General features: G+C 36.6%; 1 protein-coding gene across 1 annotated transcript in view; it reads right to left on the bottom strand.

Moving 5' to 3' along the window:
- CCDC148 (coiled-coil domain containing 148) overlaps positions 1-25,632 on the bottom strand; it is a 2,032,828-nt gene that overhangs the window by 1,352,845 nt on the left and 654,351 nt on the right. The gene's annotated exons all lie outside the window — the stretch shown is intronic.

Below are 25,632 nucleotides of genomic sequence, written 5' to 3'. Positions count from 1 at the left end.
GGGAGGACCACAGAACCCAAACACGTCATTATATCACAACCTTACTAGTCTTGTATAAAAGGCTGCAAAAGCAGAGATAACGTGGATAATTATCTCCATGCATAGTCCTAGATAAAATTCACTACTGCAACTGATGGGTCATTGCTTTGGAAGAATTACCAGGCACCAAGGAGGAAAACAAGGTAATTGTACACTTGAGGACACTCCTCAGTCTGTGAGGGGGCACTTCTTTTGTGGGGGTTGGCAATGCTTAGAACAAGAAAGGAACTGACAGGTCTCAGAGAGATCATCCATGGTGGTGTGTTCCTGCTTATTTTCTAATCATCAGTCTGGTTCTTATAAAGCTGACTGAATATAAACTTTCTAAGATGGTATTTAGCTTAGAGAGCTTGAACTACAGTGAGGCACATGGAGACAATGTGAATGCCATCAAAACAGTCTTGTCCAGTCCTCCTTCAGCTAGCTTAGCAAGGTTGTAAGCACTTCCAGCACCTGATCCACTAGAGTACAGCAACCTGGATGACAGACAAAAACTGATAGGATTTGAGTCCTAAAATGGCAGAAGAAAGAAAGAAAATATGTTGTTGTTCATCATAATAATCTGGACTCCTTATCTGTCAGCATGGTGGTAAAATGTCAGGTGTAACAGGATCCTGTCCTGGAAAAAAGAAATTATCTAAGTGTTCATCTTAAGATGTGACTCTGCACAGAATGGACAGTAAAAAGGTGTCAGTTTATATGATGAATGCATGGTTTGTAAGTTGCGTTTGAACAATATTTTGTTGCACAGTACAAACTGTCGAGCAGGAAAAGTGTGGTTTAAAACTCAGTAGATGAAGAAGAAGGTGAGGGGCATGCAAAGAAGTGTTGTATGTAGCATCCTTTTTATCTTGCATTTATTTTCTAACAGTCAGTAGATAGCATATGTATTTTACTGATGAATACCTAAACGGCTAAATCTCTCACATCCTTCTCCTATCCAGACTCTCTAACCTAAATCTATCACCCCTTACTATCAACTGCTTTACCAGCTACCTTTCCAATAGGCAACAAGCAGTCAAATGGAAGAAAGCCATTTCCCCATTCCTCAACACTCCTACTGGTGTACCCCAGGGTTCCATTTTAGGTCCCTTATTGTTCAATATTTTCATAAATGACTTCCACCTTGCCATCCCTAATGCACAAATCATCCAATATGCAGACGATTCAACAATTACCTGTTCTGCTAACTCCACTCCCACCCTCATAAAACTAACCCAAGATGCCTTCTCATCCACTGAACAATGGATGCTAGATAACCACCTGGCACTTAATGCATCAAACACCAAACTCATGATATTCACCCCTTCCAAAACTACAACTATCAACATTAATTCATTCTCCATAACCAGTCAGAATAACACTTCTCTAGAGGTAGTACCCAATGCAAAACTCTTAGGGGTACTCATCGACAACCAGCTCAAATTTGATACCCATATACATATAAATATCAAAAAAACACACCAGAAACTTGGTATGTTCTACCGTCACAGTTGCTATCTTACTCCATCTACACGATTCCTTCTCACTACCACATTTCTCATCCCTTCTCTCCTTTATGGTGCCCCACTTCTAACCAACCTACAATTTTCTATTAAAACAAAACTCTCTTCTTGCTACAACAAAATTGCCAAATTCGCCACTGGACACAAATCCTTCACTCACCACTGTATTGCCCTCCATAATCTAAACTGGCTAGAGATGCCCAACTACCTTATCTATTCTTAATTAATCCTTGCTCATAAACTCATTTTCAGTCCCTCTCTCTGCCCCTCCCTTACCTCAACACTTAAAATGCACCAACCTAACAGACTCCTAAGAACCAATGCTCAGAATCTGATTGAACTTCACAAGCCTGCTTGTCCTGCAGGCAAACGTCTAATTTCTTTTTCCTTGGCACGCCTCTGGAACTCCCTCCCACCTCAAATTCGCCACAACAGCAGCCTATCTACCTTTAAAACTCTGCTCCACTCACACCTAACATCTGTCTGGGAATGCTCATGTTCCCATCCTGCATAACACCCCCAGCAGCTACCTCACTCCCTACCCCTTCTACCTCTCTCCTCTTATCATAACTAAATTCAAAAATATTTCACCCACTGATTACATTTCCTCTGGGGCAACATACATATTGTAAATAACTACCTAGTCTAATTGACGTGTAAATTTATTTATTTATTGACATTTGTTAACCGGATTTGTCTAACTGGGCTTGTGGCCCATTTTCAGTGGAGACCCGAGGAGAAAAGCTACAGTAATACATTTTAAAACAAGTACAATTTTAAACAATATTGATATAATAGCAGTTATAGCAAAACGATTCACATATGTTGGGTTACATGCATAAAGTTAAAGTTGCATTAAAAGAAGCTAAGTAACAATTTTACATTGATATAGTTAAATACCTTTGGATTACTGCTTAGACTTGTAAATACCTACTTATTACTGTTTGGACTTAATATCCTTGTTAGCAATGATAGTGACTTTATATTTGTATACGTAACTAATTGTGATACAACTTTGTTTTTTCTCTCCAAATTGCACTAACATACTCTTTTGCTTCATGTAGTCATCTTGTATTGCAATAACCTGTTGTTTAACAATGTATCTATGGAGCTTTTCTCCCCAGAACTCCAATGAAAACAGGCTCCTTGGCCCAGTTGGACCACCCTGGCAAACAAATTTCAAATAAATAAATGAAAAGCTTATGCAGTTGTGTTTTGAAGCCTTCCAATCCACTGTAATATTTTTTCATATTATCACCTCTATGGAGTCTGGGTCATATATTAAAGTTCATCCACTGAAGGTGATGGACTTTCTGTCAAAGATATAACACACTTTTTATAATATCAAAGATTTCAAGGATTTGCAAGATCTTTGAGAGATGAGGAAGTAAGATACATAAATGGAAAGTATAGTAACTGTACCCATATTTGATGCAAAAATCCAGATAAAGGAAGAATTCTGTGAAATACTGGAACTATCCTCAGCAATGAAGTATAGTCCAACAAATCATCAAAAAAAGCATATATACTGCATGCGTGTTTATATTTTTTTTATCCCTACTGAGTAAAGCCCATTTTCAGAGAGCCGCCAGGAAAGGTAGAACAAGAAAGTAACAAACTAAAGTAAATATAACAGTTTTGCAATGCATATTACTAAATATACTATACATTCATATATGAATAAAAATTACATTAATAGATAAAAATCATCCTTAGAAGCTATTCAGTGTATATCAACATGTAAATAGATGCAGCAGTATACTACTCATTTGTAAAACAGCCACAACTCAGCAGAAAAGTAAAACGTTATAAAAGTTGTTTCAATAAATGTATGGGAACTGGACTGTAGTGTTACAGAAGAATGAGAGAACAGAGAGAGAGGTACAATACGTTTAACAAGTATGCCTGAAAAGACGTTTGAGAAACTTGATGGTAAGAAGGTGTTTTATACTGAAAGTGTAAGTGGTTTTAAATAGATTGTATATATCTGTCAGAGAATGAAATTAATTACAAAGCACTGAGAAACCAAGTGAAAGAACTAATTTACCGTTAGTACACTTGTTTCTTAACCCTACACCAAATGACAATTTTATAAGCATTTAAGTCTGATTCTTAAGCATAGCAGCATACTTCTGAACTATCCATATCCATAGCTTTTTGGAATGTCCCTAATTTTGTCTAAAAATGTTGCTCCTTCCATCATAAAACAGGATTCTTTTAGGAAAGATTGCTGTGACTAAGAACTGATAACCATTACATTTACATATGTCTTTTATTTTGGATAAAAAAAACATATTATACATCACGTTTTTCTATTAACGTTCTAAGTATATAGTACCAGTATTTAGGAAGTGTTGCCTCAAAGAAAGAGGTTCCCCGGTTTGATTCTCGGCTGCAGTGTCTTCTGTGTGGAGTCTGCATGTCCTCCCATCTGTTCTTGTGGGTTTCCTCCAGGTTCTCTGGTTCCCTCCCACATTCCAAAGACATGCAGTAGATGGATTGGACTCACTAAGCTGGCCATAGGTGTAAGTGTGAGCTTCTGATGTGGCTAGCCACCTGGTGGTATAAAGCTTGGCTTTAGATGATTGTCACTGTTAAAGTGACAACCCGACCCCATATGCAAAAATGGGAAAAAGTGATTGCGGATGGATTGATCGCTGGATGGATCTAATTTGAGGCCTTTACCGCATTTAATTTTTACTCTGTTCCTATTTCTGGAGGTAAAAGCCTGAAAGCAATGCATAGAAGCATAGTGAATCTGTGACTATATATGTAGATGAATTGAGAAAACTGGTCCAGGATTGCAATTACTGTGAGACATTACAGGAAATGTTTAAAGAAGGGGTTCTGTTAAAGAAAATACCACATTCACAGAAGGTAGTTTTCAAAATGTAATATTTGAACCTAGATTAAACATTCCTACAATAGTGGAGGCAACAACTAAACATGTCGAAGAGTTACAAGTAAAAATAAATAGAGAGCAGCTGTGTGTAAAGGTGTACAAAAACAGATACATGAAGAGTGTGTGCTAAAGATTAAGAATAACAGCAAATCAAAAGCATGCTACTGCTGCCCTGAGAAAAAGCATATGGACTCTCTGTGTTGTAAAATCCATTATGTAATACTTGGTAAGCATCAGAAATAAAAAAAATAAGCAATAAAGTGTTGAAAGGGTTGAAATGAAGTTTAGTACTTAGTGTTCCAGCAGCATCCATACTAAAATAGAGAGCCCAAAGGATGCAGAGTAAACATTTTCTTAAAAGAGTGCAAAGTATAAATAGGAGGAAAGTAAAGGCGCTCCTGGTGTAAATAAAATGAAAAGATAAGCATGTAAACATTAAGGCTGATACAAAAAGTACTATCACTACTGTGGTGTCAGGCCTGAACACCCCTTGGAGGGCATTATTTCCACAGTAGTACCCACCCTGTCAAGCATTATTGCATGCTAACTGACAAAAGAGACTGACATGCTAGAGGAAAGTAAGCAGCAATGTGCAGAGGGAAAAAAAATGTATGCTTGTTTTTGTAGGTGTGTACCAGATACATTTAACAAAATAAAAGCTATGAAGTCATTGAGAAAGTATATTATAGGACAAGGGTCACCTCTATTTTCTTCACTGAAACAACTGACAAAAATAGAAGATGAAGACATCTGGGGGCTACCTCAGCAGCAACATGTTTATACGGAATCCTTCTAAAAATGGATAAAAGGCAGGTTAGAGGAGTCCAACACTTTTTTGCAGTGTAGTGTGCAGGCATTCTGTGGACTCCTATAACTTAGGCAGGGTCATTCTGTGACTCATATACCTTAGGCAGGGTAATTCTGTTCCACTGCATGCAGTTATGGAGAGTGCATAAAGTATATAAAAAGGAAATTATGTGATTGAACTACTTTTCATTTAATTATAGCACATTAAATCATCTGTACCAGACACTTGACGTCATTGTCTAGTGCTAACAATGCCTGTTGTGCATGTTGAGACACAGCATATGAGAAGTTCCACCTGCATGATCTGGACGTGGTTCATTTGGATGTTCATATTCCAGAACACCTATCAATAAGGAATATAACCATTTTCTAAAAACTAAAAAGACAAGTCAGTTTAAAATATCTAACTTTTAACAACTTTACAGACTGTCAAACACAAAAGAAGATGTTAAAAGGAAGGAAGAAATATCATTCTTACAGTAATGCATACATACATACTCTTTATAACACCAGTCATAGAGATGATCTTACATTCCTGTGATGATTTAACTGATTGAGCCCTTGTCACACTTCAAGATGATCTCATGTATCACATGTATCACATGACTCATATTTATGCCTGCTTTAATAAGTGCAAAACCATGGAACTATAACCTCTCAACTGTCTCTGATTTTACATAACACCCCTGATTTTTTTGTTGTTTGTTTGTCCTATCCTCATAAAAATGATCTCCAATAAATCGCTGAGGAGTATAGTCATTAATGTCAGAGACTAGAGTTTCATACTTTTTACTGCTCAGAAAATGCATGCTGATGTAAAACCTGTTCTATTTATCTTTTAAGTGAATTAGAGTAATGTTTAAATACTGTCCCTTGTTTTTATCTTTTATAACCTCCATTACCTTTTGTTTTCTCCCTGATTCTTGAGCAAAAAAGTTGAGAACTATGCATACTTTATACAAGTCACTGGAGGCTACCATCTAAAAGCTTACATGATATGGAACACAACTGCAATTTTAGCTAGCCAGTAATTAAGTGTTGTTCATAAATATAATTAAGCAAATAGTCAAATATAATTAAGCAAATAGTCAATATCTCAGAAATGGAAAGAACTACCTTAAGAAATATAAAGACGATAAAAGAAGGAGTAAAAATGCTGGTGATAGTACATGTCTAGCTTGAAAGGTTGCTGACATATTGCAAGCTATTTACAAATAACAGCTAAATAAATTAACATATGCTGCCTTTATTTTGAATGATAAAATCCACTCAAAGACTTGGGACCTAATGAATGCTGCCATTGTAAATACGAGTCTGTGTTCAACAGTTGCTGTTTATAGCTCTTAAATAGCACTTAGTGTTCTAGTGACAAGAATAAGTTCGTGCTGTGCATTTATACTTTAATTTTATCAGAAGTTCAGGAAGCACCAACTTTTCATACCTTCCAGAGCCAACAGCGGGAGGCAAAGACAAAACAATTGCCCTTTCAACTTTCATTTTTTTTCTTTTAGATTTGATAACTGATACAAGACAAATCTCTACCTTTTCTGCTAAGGTTCCACTGGGGAAGTACATGAAGAGGTTTGGCTGAGAGTAAGTTATTTTTTATATGGATGTCAGAAAGGGGGCCTGTCTTACACAATATGAATTTGTTCTCCTCTTATTTCAGGCAAATACCAGCATTCGAAAGACATGCGTGAATGGGCGTGCATTTGTTGAAAGTTGGGCGTTGAGCTGGCACCTCGGCACCGTAAAAATCTACTGCCAATCATTAACAGACCAGAGTTCCGCTGTGGCGACCCTTTACCGGGAAAAGCCAAAAGAAAAACAACCACCATGCAAATCTACAGATACTGCAATGGAAGGGAAACTGTGTTGTAACGTAACAAATGCACAGTGGATGAAATGTACATATCAGGCTCTGGACTTTACTTGCATGGTAGGTATTTGTTAATGTTTTTTTTTCCCTTGAAAACATCATGCATAACTACAAAACGCTGCACAGGAAAGGAAAACAATGCTATGACACAGCAAAGATATAGTGCATGAAATGTGTACATGTAGACTATCAAGGTGAGCAACACATAACACAGTCATTTTAGCTCAGCTACAGGGTGATGCTTGCTGACTTCTGAGCATAACAATCTAAGTGAAATTAAGTCTTTAATTTATTTCACCTTCACCTTCAGTATGATTAGATATTGTTCAGTTTATGGTGTAAAGTATATTTTTGTATACCGTTGGCATCAGTGGTAGCATTTTGTCCAATTAGTTTGCAAATTTTTAATTTTCCAAAACAACAAAAATCTCTAGAACAAAACTCAGAAGACAATCAGGAACAAATTATCAATGTATACTGCGTGCCTTCGTTGAAGGTTGGGCATCGAGCTGGCACCTCCGCACCGTAAAAATCTACTGCCAATCATTAGCGGACCGGAGTTCCTCTGTGGCGACCCCTAACCGGAAAAAAATGAAAGAAGAACTACACAAAACAGCACATTTTGTTACAAAGTAAAAAAAGTAGCCAACTGACAGTAAGGGTACTTAATTACCGGGGTGGATATCCACTGATGCTTATTTAGAGCATGCAGGGGTTATCTTACTTCCTGAAATGTAAATGACAGTAATGCCTGCTTGATCTAAGTGCCATTGTTAGAAAATGTTTAAACTGTGCCTGCCCATCATGATGGCAAACCAATCCAGAGTGAACTCCAGGGCTGAGGACTCACGAAACTTTAATAAATAAAATACACAAAAGGATGAAAAGCAAGGTAAAATCAAGAAGGTGAGCACTTTCGCAGTCTACTGGCTGTTTCTTCAGACCTACTAGCACAGTGCACCCAAGTTAGTTTACATACACATCAATCAATCACTTGCATAATAAAAGTTTGTCCTTTCCTTAAAGTTATAACCTAATGTCTTATCATATAACTTGTACAAAATACATAAGCATACATAAGTACAATAATTAATGTAAGAGTGGGCGTGTCTTGAGTACAGGTTTTAAGGTAATACACTCATTTAAACCAGGGGGCCTGTCTGCATTCAGATGCACTATCCACTCTTGTTCCCTCTTTTCTGTAAAGTTTTTAAAATCACCTCCCCCCGTTTTTATACTCTCAAACTTTTAGCACAAAAAACTTAAAATCATGACCAGCTCCAAGGTCACTAACATGTGCTGCTAATGCACTTTTCATTCTTTCATTTATCATGTTTCAGCTAACAAGATGTTAGTTTTCTGACCAGATATTTTTTTCACAAGTTTGACATCACTATTGGTATGTGAATGCAATGTCATGTCATGCCCATGCCTTTATCAGTTCTTTTTTTTTTTTATCCAGTGGGGAGATGACAGCAATCGCACCACCATCCAACAAATAATCTCACAATAATTTAAAGGAGCTTGGGAAAGAATGACACCATCACAAAAAAATTAATAAATTCCACTATTTCTGATATGCCGGATTAAATAAAATCACAGGCCTAAAAAGAACATACAGAACATTTTCTTATACTAAAAGTAGTAAACAGTCACTAAACAGACTAGACAACCAAGCCTATAATACTGGAATGAGGGGCAGAAACCCCACCCCCCCTACAGCAAGGATCTAACTGTATGAATATCTTCTGTTACAGTGACAGCCCTCACATAACTGCACATTGTACATTATAGGGAAGAGGTGTACAGGGCATTCATATAAACCTAGCATTGCTAGGCACCTTCCTCTGTTCTTCAAGCCATTCAGCCCCAAAAGATAATGTCAGGATATTAACCTAAATTATTACACAGGCTATAATAAAAGGGGAAAACAACGAATCACAGTGAATAAAGTTACAACTATAAAACTGATTGGGATCAGCAGAAGGGCAACTTTACTGTTACAAAGAGCACTCCTCTAAGATCTACTGTTACTAAAACTGTACTAGCTTTTTCTGTGAAGAATGGATGGGAAATAGAAAATTCACCCCGGGGATCACTTCTGTGGCACTGCTTGACAGAGGCACTGGAAAATAATTTTCTTGGGTGGCGAAAGCCAGGGAACCTTTTTGGCTAGGCTTATATAGGCCCCAGGGCCAACAGCCTAGTACCTACCTATGAACCTATAATTATGATAATAAATCACAGCATTTTGGCAGGCTCCCAAGCAGTAGTACTTAACCCAGGATATCCTATAGTTTTAGCCGTGCCTCATTTTGTTCTGGTTCTAGATTGTGTATCTAACTTAGTGTTTGTCAAAGCTGTGCAATGGGGATCAATGACAACTTTTACAATGTCTTGTGAAGAAACATTTCCGAAGATAGTGGTGATGTTGCTGCTGCCCTCAAAAGGTAAGGCACTGGGCTAACCATTTATACAAGGGTCTGTTTTTTTACTGGCAGACTGTTCACTTTCCTAAAAGAAACAAATGGTTGATCATTTTTTTCTTTAGTTCCTTTGGTTGTCTATGTATGTCCAAATAATAGAAATGAATTATTTTGATAGTTTGCTAAGAAGACTGGCAGTTGAATGTATTGCTTAAGGGCTACCGACAATACTAATTCAGACATAAATGTGGTGTTAGTCTTTAATGTTTTTTCATTTATCATGGAAAACCAAATAATGGGGTTTATACATGAGGGCCTGCAACTCTGAAATGTATCTGCCAGAAATAACTTCCACTAAAAAATATCTTCTAAGAGAGATTCCTTAGCTCTGCAGATTCAGCACATTCAAAAGGAGGTAAAGTCAAAATTTCCAACATAATGCTCAAGTTCCACAGAGGAGAAATATACCACTGGGGGCAAGATGTAAAAGTCCATTAGAGGAAGCTAGCAAAAAGTAATCCAACAATCTTGGAAATGAACAACACAAATTATGAAGACCTGGTGACATAGTCTTCAAAACAAATTTCTTCTTTCTTTGGTAAGCTTTCTACATATTGGACTTATTTGCTTCTTGTAAAACATATAACAAGCTGAGAAGAATACAAGTTATAGTTTGGAATCAAACTTAAGAGTCTCCTATGCTGCAAGATTTTGGACACAAAACTTTGACCTGTTGTTGTGTCAGTAAATATCTGTGTGGGGTTAAAGGCCATGGCGAGTGAGTGAGTAATAGAAAATACCACTGCAGTCTTAGCCAGGATGGGACTACCAGAATTAAATTGGTTTTGTCTTGACAAACTTTCTGTGACAGTTTCTAAACCAGAGAAAAGGGAGGAAGACATACATTGGGGTTTGAGTCCATTAGAAGGAAAGGCTATCAGATCCCTACACACTGCTATCAATTCTTCAAAAATGACGTGGAGAGACTTCTCTTGAGATCAGTTGCTTTGAACTGATATGTTGTGACATGGATTTTCCATAGTCTGAAATATCAAAATACTGCAGCACTATGAAGAAACAAAGTAAAATGTCTACCATAAACATTTTAATGCAGTGAGGAACTGTGACAAGTGAGTCTGTGACATGCTTCCTTGGTTTTCTGAGATGTTGCCATTTTTCTCATGTTGCGTCAGTCAGGAAATAATAGTCAGAAAAAAAAGCATGCTCAAAAGATCTGATGCACTGCCTTGCTGTGATCTTTCTGCTCATTAAAGTCTCTCATGACTGTATGAATTTCCATCTGATTTTGTTCTGTAAGGAAAACTTTTTTTAATAAACATCTTTATTAAATTATCATGCATGACATAGGCAATCTTACATTTATATAAATGAAAAACAAACACTGACACCACTTTAGTTGCAAATATTATACATCACAGACACCACTGAAACAACTTTAGTTGCAAACATTATATATTACTTATAATCTATCCCGTCATTGTTAGTTAAACATCATAGGGCTCATTAAAATCCTGCCTCTTAAACCTCGTTCCTTCTCTGCATATACTGTTCCTACAATTCCCATTTTTTCCTTTGTAGTTTGCTCCTTCCCTTTTCTAAATATCCCAATTCCAGTTGTTTTATCTCTGATACTGTATTCACTACTTCTAATAAAGCTGGTCTAGACTTTGATTTCCATTTTCAAGTAATTCTTTTTTGGCAGCCATCATAATTAGACTCAGCATGGCTTTACTATGTCTAGGCAATTCCGATTCTGTATCATAGCTCAAAAAAAATCATCTCCCCCAGTCAATCTAATCTGCTCACCCAGCATCTCCAACACAGTGGTTTGCAAGGAATCCCTACATTCTGCCAGATTACTACACTCCCAAAAATATGTTCCCAGCCACCTCTTTCCTGCCCGTCACACCTCCAACATTTGCTATCCATCTGAAAAAAATTCTTTGGAGTCTACTTGGTGTATAAAAATACCTATGTAAATACATCGTCAAAGAGCCTAACTGAGACTTTGTTGCATATTTGGGAGATACACATATATCCCCCATTGTCTCTTTGTGAATTGCTTAGCCAAGCTCTTTTCCCAATCCTTTCTAACCTCCTCTGATTGGTTCTTATAGTTACTGTGCAATATTTTACATGCTCTACTAATTATTCCTTTTTTAATGGCAGCTTCTATTCTAGATTCTATTAAAAACTCTACCAGCGCTGGTCTTTCATTTAAGAGCCTCCCATTTCTTTCTCTTTGCCTATACTTTGATATCAATCCTTGATAAGGAAGGCAATCTCTAACCTGCAGTCCAAATAAATACTTGGTCTCTTCCCATTCTATTACCTTACCCTTTTTAGTTATTTGCTCCCAATACCTTGGTTCCTTTGCTAGTTTTCTCCAATTCCAGCCCCCTCTTGCCTATTATCTGTATCCTAACCACAGTTATCCCTATCAGCAGAATCTCTTTTCTCCAATCTCGTGCTGGTTTAGTACTTAGAATACTCCCTGCTATTTTAGGTATATAATACTATCTATGATTTGTTTGTTGTTCTCCTTAAAAGTCTGCATCAAAAATTCCAGTTTCTCCTTATTTTGAGCTTCCCCCTATATCATAATTCCTTTTCACTTTGAATTCTAGTTTTCTGCTTGTGCTATGTATAAGATCCTTAACTGTAATGCTCTAAAATACACCCTCAAATTGGGTAATCCTAGTCCACCTTGTTTTATTGGAAGAATCAACTTATCCCACTTGACCCTTGCTGTCTTCCCTTCCCAGATCAAATCCTTCAACTCTTTTTTTTAATTGCTATCTACAGCTTCTCCTCTGATTGATAAAATATGCTTGAGCTGTGTATAAGACAAAAGGAATAAAAACAATTTAATTACTTGTATCTTAGCATCCATATCCATATAACAAAGCTTCTAGTTTCTCAAATTTTGTATTATTATTTGTTTAGTCTCTTCCCACATATCCTTAGTTGCCACAACAAAGTCATTTCTAATCCATACTCCTAAATACTTCATATTATCATGTCCCCATAAATATGGACATTGTTGAATCAATTCATGTGTGGGTACATAATTTACCACTATTGCATAAATATTACCTATTGCATACATTACATATAAAACCGCCAAGCACAGCCAAGGAAAGTTCACCACTTTTACTAATAAACATCTTCACAATAAACAGTATAAACTTCTTTACAATAAACAGTAAGCGCTTTCAAAGACATTTATTAGTAAAAGTGGTGAACTTTCCTTGGCTGTGCCTGCGGTTTTATATGTGATTTTGTTCTATTCCGGTGAGGAGTGTTTTAGGAGACTATTGCATATATTACCTAATCGAAAAACATTTTCATCAAACGCCTTTTCATTGACATAAACAACAAGCTCCCAAAACTCCAAACAGCCACTTTAGTGAATTTTTTTCCCAGAGGAAAAAATCGCTTGGCCAACCAAACACCTTACAAATTGTCAGACAACCTACAGACCCACACCCCTTACTAAATAAATCAACTCCAAGGTCACACTACAATGGAGAAAAGGGAAAATTCCTGACGATGGCCAAGTGTTTTTTTCCCTGGGAAAAAATTCGCTGAAGTGGCCGTTCGAAGTATTGGGACTTTGCTGTTTGTGTGTCGATGAAAAGGCATTCGATGAAAATGCCTTTCAACAAGGTGATATAGACCCACTATTGCCTTTGTTTTAGCTTCATTCATTTTGTATCCTGAGAAGATTTGAAACTCTCTTAAAATATTCCACAATACTGTAATATTCCTTTCTGGTTTGGTCATGTATAAAATATCATCTGCAAATAGAGCCAGCTTTTCTTGACTACCATACCAATTATGTCCTTGAATTTATGAATCCCTTATTTTCTTTGCCAGTGGTTCTAAATATAATGTAAACAACAAAGCAGAAAGCAGACAACCCTGTCTTGTTCCTCTACTCAAGCATAGGTTATCAGAGAGAACCCAACCCACTTTAATTTTTGCCTCTAATCACTCCGATCCCTCATCTATACTCCTAATCAACCTTATAAATGCATCGGGGAAAGCAAATGCTTCCATTGCCCTGCTCATTAAGTCCCAATCTATTCTGTCAAATGCTTTATCTGCATCAAGACCCACTAATAATGGCATTTTCTCACATTCTCTTTCCCTCTGGATCATCAATATTGTTAATATTGTCAAATGTTTGCCTCCCTCCACAAAACCACACTGATCCATATTTATCAATTTTGATATCACTTTTGCCATTCATTTAGCCATTATAGACATAAACACTTTATAATTATGGTTTAGTATTGAAATGGGCCTGTATGAAGCTGGACCCAATGGATCTTTACCCTCTACAGGTATTACTGTTACCACCACTTTCTTCCAGGATGCTGGTACTTCTCCTTTTAAAATACTGTTAAACAAAACCTTCCAGAACTTTATTAGTTTTTTTTTCGTTCCTAGCTTCCAAACTTCCACAAGAATACCATCTATTCCTGAAGACTTTCCTGTAGATTGGCTATACATAGGATAAGAAGAGATCAGATAAAAATGGCTAACTGTTAGTAATTGAGACTCATCTACCTCTAACCTTAGCATATTTAATTATTCCACAAACATTTCCATTTGTACCATTTCTTGATTTCTTTATTTCTCTGCTTTATACAAACTTTCATAAAATTTCCGAAACATTTATAATACTTCCAAGGGATCTCTTATCTTCCTTGTTATAGGCTCCCTAAGCTTGGTGACAACCCTTTCCACTTTCTGTTGCCTGAGTCATTGTGATAAAAGTTTTTGTGCTCTAGAATTATTATCAAAAAACAGTTGCTAAACAGCAGTCTTTCTAAACTCATGCATATTATTAAGTTAATCCCTTATTTTCTGTTTAACATTCTGCAGTTGCTCCTTTTTTGTTCTGAGGAATCCCCCTATTCTGCAATACTTTAACATTTTTCAGTCCCTCTAAATAATTCTTACTTCTAAACCATATCTCCCTGTCCTTTATTTTCATCCTAGTTTGAAACTCAACTTTAATTTTACACCACTTCCTTCCTATATTTTCAGAAACAAATTCTATCTTCTCTAGTAGCTCCTGAATTAATTCTAAAAAACATTCCTTAAATTCCTCTCTTTTCAACCAATAGGTGGGAAAGTGCCAGTGTCTCATTTTTATTTCATTACCTTGCGTTTTTATTTTAATTATTATTGGCACATGATCTAAAATGGTTATTGGGTGCATTTCAAGACCTTCAATTAAATGCACATGTTCCTGAGAGATATAAATTATATCTATCCTGGCCCAGTTTTTGTATCTTGGACAATAATACGTAAATTCACTCCAAACTCCTTGTACTAAATGCACATCTTCCATGCCAAACATTTTCTTAAATTTCTTCAAAGATCTAACCTCTTTTATTATATTTTCCCTTCCAGGCCCCAACACACATTTTTAGTGTTGCAAACCAAATTCCAGTCTCCACTGATAAGCAATATTCCTTGCTGAAAGTGGATTATTTCTCCCAGAATTTTCTTAAGTGCCCTTATAGCAGTTTTAGGCGGAATAATAATGCATGCCAGTGTAATCCTCCTCCCTTGCCAGTGGCTCCTTAGTATTATATATCTTCCATTATTATCTTTTTTTCCCTCTTCCATCACTATTGGAGCTCCTCTTCCAATTAATATAAGTACTCCTCTTTTCTTTTGCTCCAGATATTCTGCTGAATAACCATCCTGAAAATCTTTCTTTATCAAATTCACATGCTCAGTTCTTTCCAGGTGCGTCTCTTGTAACATATATATTTGCAATCTAAATTTTTTAATATAGTTCACTGCTCTTTTTTGTTTATATTTATCTGTAAGACATTCAGATTGAAAGACATTACAGATAGCATTATTTTCTTATATAGTTATTATTACCACCTTTTAGGTATAACTGCTTTTTTGTTGAATGTCTAGTTCCAACTTTTATGTTACATGCATACACTGTTCCGCAAGGTTGGTCTTTTATACAGAAGTTTCTTGTCATATCCATTTGACCTTATGCCACATCTTACATACATTTTTGTTTTCTTGAAAGCCCTCAAGCAGAACAAACAACCCCCCCAAAACCTATCAAAGTAATAATAACACACAAAACTATGTACATCAACAAATATTGAAGTTTTTCCTTCCTAATAAGAACAAAAGTTCTAAGCTGATAGCCACACAGACAGGCTAGAGTTAACCAAAAAGAAAGGCCAGTCATGCTAAGATGCATGGTAGATCCTGTGCTATTAGTAAGTATTTGACTGTGTCTATCTTTATAGCTCTCCCAGCTGTGAAAATGCTTGAATGCTTTCAGTGAACATTTTTTCCAAGCCATTTCTCTTTATCAAATTGTCTTCTAGTGACATGCATACCAGACACAAAACTGCTAAGGATACCTTGTTTACCAGAAAAAAAAGCCTTATAATATTCAATACTCTCATTTGCATGCTTTGTAATAAATTTGTTACTGGATAATGCCTAGGATCTTATCCCAGTCATTTCTCTCTGGAAGCACAGGAAAAAGCACACCGTTTTTTGTCATACTTTCTTAACCAGATCGTTCTTCTCTCTCCCTTCTCCTGCCTTCCCCCCTTTTTTCTTTTTACACTGCAGTGCCTACATTTCTTAAAAGTGAACAAAGAAAAGAGAGAAGGGAGAAAAGAAAAGAAACAAAAGCACCTGTTTATATTAGTATCCCCATTGCATTTAAACAACTGAGTAAACTTTACTTCAAGTCTAATTGGTTTTGTCTTATCTTTAAAGCTCTCCCAGCCATTAAAAATCCTGATTGCTTTCAGAGAACATTATGTCCTAGCCAATTTCTCTTTTCTTTTTCCCTCAGGCAATCCCCTTCCACCAGAATGTCTCCAGTTTCTCTTTACCAGATTGTCTCCGCAGAGACATGAGAACCAGACAGCAAGTTTCTCTTTATCAGATTATTTCCATGGAAATATGAAGACCAGTTGCAGAATTGTTACTAAGTATACATGCATTTGCTAGAAAAAAAGCCTCATAATATTTAATATTCTTTTATCATTGACTTGCTCTCTATTAAATTTAATCAGTCTAAGTTCCTTAATCCAGTCATTTCCCCATGCAAGAATGAGAAAAATCACATTAATTTTAACCAGGCACTTTTTTATATCGTATTGCCTATATTTCTCGAAACTGTACAATAAGAAATTGAGAAGAGTAGAGAAAAAGAAAAAAAAACAACAGCACCTGTTTACAATCCCCATTGCACTTAAAAAAAGCATCCAAAGAAAACCATACACCACAAATACAGTATTATTAAGAAAAGAAAAAATTTCTTTACTTATAGTTAGCTTTCTCCCTTTTCTTCCCCTCCTCAAAGCATTTTTCTGAACATTAATGACATGAAGAAGGGCATATTCTTTAGAATCCCCCACAGGTCCAACAAATTTTGAAAAAGTCCAATGTTTCCAAAATTTCTTGTTCTGTCATATTTCATGAATTACTGTATTGTAATCCCACAGTAAGTTACCAGTTTTATTACTGTTCTTCTCCATTGCCCATATCCTTTCTCTGCTTCATTTCCAATGTACTCTCAATTCTTCTAGTCAAATCTCATATTCCCTTCCTTCTCTCCAACATTTTCTGTTGAAATACTGGAAAAGGTTTCATACGTACAGTCTTTCTGTGGTCTTTATTATGAGAAGAACAAGAAGCAGAATCTCCTCACATTTTGTTGGACAAACTTTTGTATTTCCTCCTTAGCATGCACTTCAACAAAAAATGATTTTTGTCCCTCCAGGCAATATCATCTTAAAGACAGCTGGATACAGCAGTTTGAATCTCACACCTGTGTCTTGACATGTCCTGAATAGTGGAATAAATTTACTCCTCTTCTGCATGGTGTACAGTGAGTAATTCTCCACAAACACTCTGCTGTCTCCCACTTTTAGTATTTTGTCCTTCTGCCACAGTTTTGCCAAAATCAAATCCTTCTGCTAGTAGGATTGCATCTTTACTAATAAAGGTCTAAGTTGCTTTCTTATAGCTAGGATTGGAGCATATACACAATGTGCCCTTTCAGCTAACAACTCCTGCTGTGGAAAACCAGTCCAGTTGCTTATTTGTGCTTTCATAAAATAAATGCAGTCTGTTCCTTTCAGCTTCTCTGGTATAGCTGAAAATCTCAGGTTTTCTCTATGTGATCGGTCCTCTAATGCTATTTTGTTAAACATCTCTTCCTGAGCAGTTTCATATTCAGCCAACCTTCTCTTCATTTTTGACCTCTGAATTTTGCAGCTTTATCATCTCATCGGAATATCTGTTTAAAACGTTTTCCATTTTTCCAGCCTTTTGTTTTTTGTGTTGATATACTCCATCAACATTTTGTTTATTTTAACCATGTTTGTAAGTTGTTTTATATACTCATATAGGTTACTGGAAGTCATGTCTGAAGGTTGCACTGCTTTTTGCTGAACAGTTGCAGAACTTTCCCCAGTCAGTGTTTTTCCTCACTTCCTGTAGCTGATTTTGTTCCAGGTATTCTGTATTTCTGACATTCAGGCAGTATACGTACTAACCAGTTACTGAAATTTATGCATAAACACAAGTCTACTGGCCTTCTCTGCCCAGTTTCTGTTTTCACACTGGGAGGGCTAGAAACAAGCTATTACTCAGTGTGCAGCCATCTTGGAAGTCCTGTAAGAAATGAATCTCTGACCACCTGTGGAAAAGTGACTGATGTTGAGTGAGTCAGAAAAGATTTACGTTCTGAGGTATTTCTAGAAAGTGGAAGAGTAAAACAGTTTTGTCTGATTGTTTTATCTAAGGAATCAATAACTTTCATCACAGTCAGTATCAAATAACTGTCCATATATGGGAAGAGGGTCTATGGTTGATCCTCAAAAGGAATAACCATCGAACAGTACATCATCAAATACAAAGCATCAAAACTCCATCCACTGAACGTGCACTTCATCAAACCTGTGAGATGGAGAAAGTAACTATTTGAAACAAAACACAGGTTCTACCAAGAGAGCAGTCACTATAAACTAAAAGGTGAATAAAACAATACAAGTACTGAGTGCTGTCATTCTTTTACTTTGAAGAACTTCATGCTTCAGGAATGTTCTCAAAGCCACAATTTCCTTGTGGCAAACTGCATAAGGGCCTTTACACATCTACTACATAGATCTTTACAGCTGTGGTGACTAAGAAAGAATTTTCTAAGATGGAAACTGAAGCCCATTTATCAAATGGACTCAAGGAAGAGGAAAATATGGATACAATTAGTTTTTCACTGATAAACTTAAGATTCCAGACTAGAAAGTACAATTGTGTAAGTCCTACTAAGCTGTAACAATAGATGTTCAAATTTCTCATTGCCTCAGTGGCATTTTTGGGTTTGCCAAGGTATACCCATACTAGCTAGCTTTCAAAAGCTCAGTCACTTCCCTTTCTCTTCACATGACAACTAACTGACATATCCTGAGAGGGTAGTCTTCAGCTGTCACAGGAAGAGGCATCTGGCCTTTTTCTCTTCCATAAAGAAGTAGAGAAAAGTACATGAAGCCAGATTCATCTGTTATCAGTAATTTTCACAATACCATACAAAAATTAAATCCAGCAACAACTGAATCAGACAAGTTGAAATCCACCTCAGCTCTGCACAATCTGGCAGGTGGATGCAGTCAATGATGCAGAGAGGAATTAGAATATCTACTGTTACAGGTATGTAGGACTTATAGAACTGTACTATGTTCATCATTCCCACTGCTTTAGTGACATTTTGAGTAGATTCCCAAAGCTTACCCTACAATGGAGGGATAAGGATCCATGAGCCCCTGGAGAATAGTCCAAGCAAAACCTGCTCTGGACCTTGTAAAGGAATCCAGTTTGTTTTGCTTTGTAATGGCATGAACAGAGAACCAGGTTGCTGCCTCTAGAATGTCATGCTATCATACAAGAGAAGGCCATGGGATAGTGACCTTTAACCTTGCCTAGAAGAGATTGACCATGGTGCAAGTAACAGACACAACTATTGTTCAATAGTTTGCTTAGATATAGGCTGACCTTTCTTAGTCCCATATAGAAGACAAACAGCATTCCTAAAGGACTTTGTTCTGCCAAGGTAGTAACTGAGCTGCCTGTACACATCAAGACTCTTTTCTCCCTTGTTTTGTGGATCAGGATCGAACACTGGGAGATTGATGACTTGATTTAAGGTAAATTCAGAAACAACATTAGGCATGAATGATAAGATTAGTGTGCAACACAACCCTCTCCTTGCAAAAAATCAGATAGCATTGACCTACCATGAAAGACTGCAGCTCAGAGACTCACCTTGAACCTTAAATCAGCCTGAGAGGTAGGTTCAAAAGAACGTAACATCAATTCTTCAAGAACAAAGTTGAGATCACATGGAGGAGCAATTTGCTTTTCAGGGGTCTCATGCGCAATACTCCTTTCATAAACTGACCACAAAAAGAGATGAATGAGGCAAATCCATGGGCACATAAGCTGAGATGGCTGCATGATGCACTTCGATTAAAGCATATGACAACTGTCTGTAAGTGGCTTACACAAATGAACCTATTTTTGGACCTTTGTTATTGGTTAGGCACCACCTAGAAAACCTCTGGCACTTGTAAACTTAAGATTTTCTAGGTGCAGTATTTCTTGCCTTTTTAAATACCTGTTGCAAATCCTCATGGAACAATTACCTAAAAGGTATCAAAATTGAATCATCCAGGTGGTCATTTGCCATTGCTCTGAGATGAGATGTACCATTAGCCCCTGATGTGTGAGGAAATCCAGTCTGTGAGGAACCTTGTGATATTATCCTTAGACATTCAAATGGGAGAACCAACTATGCCTGGGCCAAAACAGTGTTACTACATAGATCTTTCTGGATCTTTAGAAGTATCTTAGGAATCATTGGAAATGCATACAGGAACATTCCAGACCATGGGAATGATAGTGTGTCTGTCTTCCAAAGATACCTGCAAGGATATCTTGAACAGAACTTTTTCAGTTGTCTGTTTTGAAAGGAATTGAACATATCTGTTTGAGGTGTCATACACATCTGCACCAAGTCCTAGAAGACCTCTACATGGAGCTTCTACTCATGAAGGTCAGTCCAATAATTGTTTAGTCTGCCACTGTGTTTTGCTCTTGCAAAATTTATAAGGCTGGAAGAGTTAGTGAATGTTGTAAAACCAGTTCCCAGGCCATCATTGCAAACCAGCAAAGCGGGCATGACCTTACAACTACTTGCTTTTTCAGATACACTTCATAGTAGTGCTGTCTGTGATCAGAGAGAGCACAGAGTCCTTAAGTGGTGAAGAACTTTTAAGGAATGAATCACTACCAACATCTCTTTTATTTTCGTTTACTTTTGGTGTCCTGAGGACCCCACAAGCCTTGCACTTGAACTCCCATGGACACTGCTCCTTGTGCAAAATCTGAAGTGTCTGCCTGGACAGACTGGACTGGAGTCTGAAGAGAGGAAGGGAGTCCTGGATTAAGAGACATTTGATCCCTCCACCACTGCAGTTCAAATTTCACAGAGCCTAGTACTGGTACCTGGAAATCCAAGTGATAAAGGTGCTGGCTTCAACAATTCTTTAAGTATCATTGAAATTTTTCTCGTGCAGTCTGGCTAGTAGTATAATGATGATCATTGATGCCAGTAATTCTCTTTCTGAGGACACATCTAGAAGAAAGAAATCCAGGGAATTGCCCTGATACGTTGGAACTTTGTCTTCTGGCAGGAAGTCCATGCTTTTACTGTGCCTATTCAGCAGCCCAGGAAACAATTCATTGAGAGGGTGTGCGGAAGGAGTTCTGAAGGTGAAATTTGAAACCCAGTTGGGAAAGGAGGAATACAACCCTTGTCGAAGGACTCAGAACAACTGGATACAGAATCTGCACAAATCAACAAAACATCTAAATAAGGAAAATGTGGACATCTAGCATTCTGCAGTAGGCAATGACTGGTCCAGACACGATAAACTCACAAGGTGAAGTAGATATCCCAAAGGGTAATGCAGAAAACTGGTAATTTAAACTAGCCAAAACAAATCTCAAAACAATTCCTGAAATTGGAAGCAACAGGAATATTATGATGTGTCCTTGAGATCCAGAGTCACCATGAAACACTGGTCTGGAAGCAATACTGGGACTGACTGTAAGGCGAGTATTTTGAATTCTGGAACCTTTACAAAGGTATTCAGAAAGAAGAGGGTGGCTCTACAGGAGTGCTACTTTTTTGGTACCAAAGAGATTCTGGAGTAAAATCCTTTGCCTTTATGTATCACAGGCACTAGTTCTATGACCCCTGCTTCTACCATACAATGGAATACTGGAGGCAGTGGCTCCATCTGGTTTTGTAGGTATGGGGGAAGTCCTCCTAAAAGGGGAACGCTTTCTATCCACTGCCTCTAATTCCAAAAAAAGTGTTTAGTCGACCACAACTAAGAATAAAACAACAAGAATAAATGCTTACAGCAAATGGTATCCTCCAGGAAGAAACACTTGGGCGAGCTGAATAAACACTGATTTATTACACACAATGATTTAGCACTTTCATCCACTAAAATGTGGACTTCTTCAGAATACATTGTGTATCTAAATCTTGGTTTAAATACCTTTCATTTTGGTGCCAAAAATACAAAACCATTAAGCACACACCCCCATTTAAAGTAAACTTACACAAATGTTTCATAAATGGTACTGTATAACAAAAAATGCATATGTTAAAAGTACTAAACAGTTGCATTGAATTAGGTGGATTATGACTCTAGTGAATAAAATATATGAATAATGTATTATTTAAAAAGATTTTTGTAAAAATCCTTAAAAATATTAATAGAAAAATCCATTAAAAATGTTATAAAAAATTATTTTGTATTGTGATACTTTCACTAAGTATATAAATTAATGTTAAAACTTTAATGACAACAGTAATACTTATACTTCTGTCTGCAAAATAGGTCTGATAGAGATGTGGTCATTTAGACCAGGCAAGTTGGAGGCATCAGTAATTGCCAGTTGACCTCCCTGTGCCCCAAAATTGCTTTAAAGTTACCCCCTCTAGGACAAAGCCTAACTTGTTCTAATATAGCAAACTTAAAATAATGGCTTTCCCCAAATGTTTCTACATGTCTATATAGGGCATTGTTACCCTCCTTCCTTCTTATATTATATAGCTGGTCATATATTTTTTTTAAGAGGCTGCTCCGTTTTCCCTATATAATAACCAGGTCATACCATGCACTTAGCCACATATATGACAAATTTAGAATTAGAGTTGACTTGCCTGAATGTAATCTTTGTTCTATTCACATTCTCTAATACGACACCTTCTTCCTCTAAAATTGCATGACACTGTCTACAATTACTACACCTTCTCGTGTGTGTGGTCCTTGTACAAGTACCTCTACTTACATTGTCATGCTCCAAATTTTTCTTAACATTACGTCCCATTTTGTAGACAAATATGGATGATTCGCCTACAATTTTACTTATATCACTGTCAGCCATGAGAATGTTCCAGTTACTTGTTAATATTTGTTTGACTTGATTCGCATAAGGGGTGTATTCCAAAATACAAGCTCTATGGTAATTTATTTCATTATCTTTAGAACTGATAACATACCACTTTACATCTTCTAAGATGTTCCTGGGCTACCCCCTTTCTCTAAATAGGTAGCTTATGTATTCAATTTCTTCTACCATATCATCATATAATGATATCATTCTGGCTGCTCTAATGCACTGCCCCTTAAAAATATTTCTCATCTGCTTCTTCTGATGGCTACTAAAATACTCAAGATAACTAGTGGAAAACATATTCTTAATGTGTATGCAGGATTTAAATCCATTGGAATCACTTGATATAAAAGTATCCAAATACACTATACCTTCAGTATTGCAAATGTATGTAAACTTTAAAAAAGTACTAGTGTCATTTAGGTATTCCATGAACCCCTCTATACCATCTTGAGGACCATCCCATATAATAAAAATGTCATCCAAAAACCTAGAGTAGTGTCAGATATACTTGTAATGCTCACTATTGAAAATGAAATTGTTTTCCCAATCTAACATAACTAGATTAGCAAATATGGGGGCATAAGAGGCCCTCATTGCTACTCTTCTTGTCTGTCGGAAGTGTTGACCTTCAAAATAAATATAGTTGTGATCCAAGACCATAGTCACACACTCCATAATGAGGTTAACAAAATCCCATTCCAAACATGCATACTGTCTGATGCTATTACAGAATCCTTCTAATCCTTGTTGTTTGGGTATGCATGAAAATAAATCTACCACATCAATAGTGATAAAGATTAATCCCACTTTCCAAAGGTTAGGAGATAAACTTCCTAGGAAGTCCCGTGAATCTTTTATCATATGTGGTACTTTCACATAAATAAGTTTTAACCATTTATCTATGGCTACACCCAGGGGAAAAGTTTTTGAATGGCTACCAGACACTACAGGTCGAAAGGGTGGGTTGGCTATACTTCTGTGTATCTTTGGCATTCCCACAATTGTTGCTAATATAGGATGTTCAACTTTTAAAATCTTATAAGTATCCACAGTGATTCCTTTATCCAATAAAAATTCCTCTAAATACATGTCTATAGGCTACATGTATTTCATTAATGGATAATATTTCATAATTGCCAGACATTTGCAATATCTCATACATCTTGGTAACATATTCCAATGCATCATAGATAACCCCCTACCCTTATCGGGGTTCATTCCTCTAATATTATGATCAGTTTTAATTTGTTTTAAAGTAAGTTCTTCACCTGATAAGTTGCACTTTATTTTTTGTTTCTAATATTATGCTGTAATCTAGAGATTTCCTTGGTAACCATTTTCTCATATACTGCCACACTAGGGTGTGTGGGTGGAACATATACACTTTTTTCTTAAGTGTGTTAGTTGCTAAAGGCTGGGATTTGTCCTGAAACATAATGGCTAAATTAATTTTCCTGAGGAATAATTTAATTTCAATTAAACAATCAACCAAATAAAAACATGTTTTAGGTATATTTGGAACAGTTGTAAATTCTGAAATTATCTAAACTATTTACATCTTCTGTAATTATTTCTGGTGTATCCTCATTCAAATATTGAGATTTCACCATTGTCTCATGTTCTCTCCCCATGCTTGATCTGTAACATACCTGTTGGTTCTGTATGATCTTTTTTGATTCCAATTCCACTTCTTTCTCCACCTCGGATGTTGCTGCTGTTTCCATCCCTTCTGAAAATTTAATTTGTTCTCCTCATGATGTATTGCTGGTTCTGCACTCCTTAATACTGTACTGTCATTCCTCACTACCCCTTTCCCTACCTGGTCTCTCAATAATGTCTTCCTTAAATTCCTTCCAAGGGTATACTGTATCCCTTTTGTATTGTTCAAAATCTCTACCAATCTTTTTACATTTCTTTGTATATATAGTCTGTGCCTTCTTATCCACCATATTAAACTGTTTAGTATACAATTTCTCCCACTGTGGGAACAGTAAATCATTGACTATAACATTAAGTTTCTCCACTTCATCCATTAAAAAACGTAATGTTTCATCATTCTTTTTGATAAGCTTCATATAATCAAAACTAAACTGGTTGAAAAACTGATTAAATTCATCTCGTACTTGTTCTGTTAAGGTAATACCCACAGGCACCTCAAAGAACCGTAATCAAACAGGTACAATTTTTAACATTAGACATTTGTTTAAATAAGCGTTGTCCAGTTTTAAGCCTTTGATAATGCCCAGTTTTTTACCAAAAGAAAAAATTATCCACTGCCTTTCCAAATTATTCTCAGAACCCATTTGTCTGGGACTATTTGCAGCCAGGCTGCAAGGTTAAGAAAAAGCCTGAAGGAAGAGGAAGAGAAGGAAAGGTCAGGAAGAGAAAGGGGTGTGCTGTGTCTTGGCATAGTCATTCCTTTTCAGGGTACTGATCCTTTTTTGGAAAGGAACCCACCGTTTGTTTGGTTTGAAATAATTGTCCTGCTGTCATTTCCTTTTGTTT

This window comes from Protopterus annectens, chromosome 6.part0 (genome assembly GCF_019279795.1).
Source record: "Protopterus annectens isolate FY-2018-M chromosome 6.part0, PAN1.0, whole genome shotgun sequence".
In the NCBI taxonomy this organism is placed as follows: Eukaryota; Metazoa; Chordata; order Ceratodontiformes; family Protopteridae; genus Protopterus; species Protopterus annectens.
This window is presented reverse-complemented; position numbering and strand designations above follow the sequence as displayed.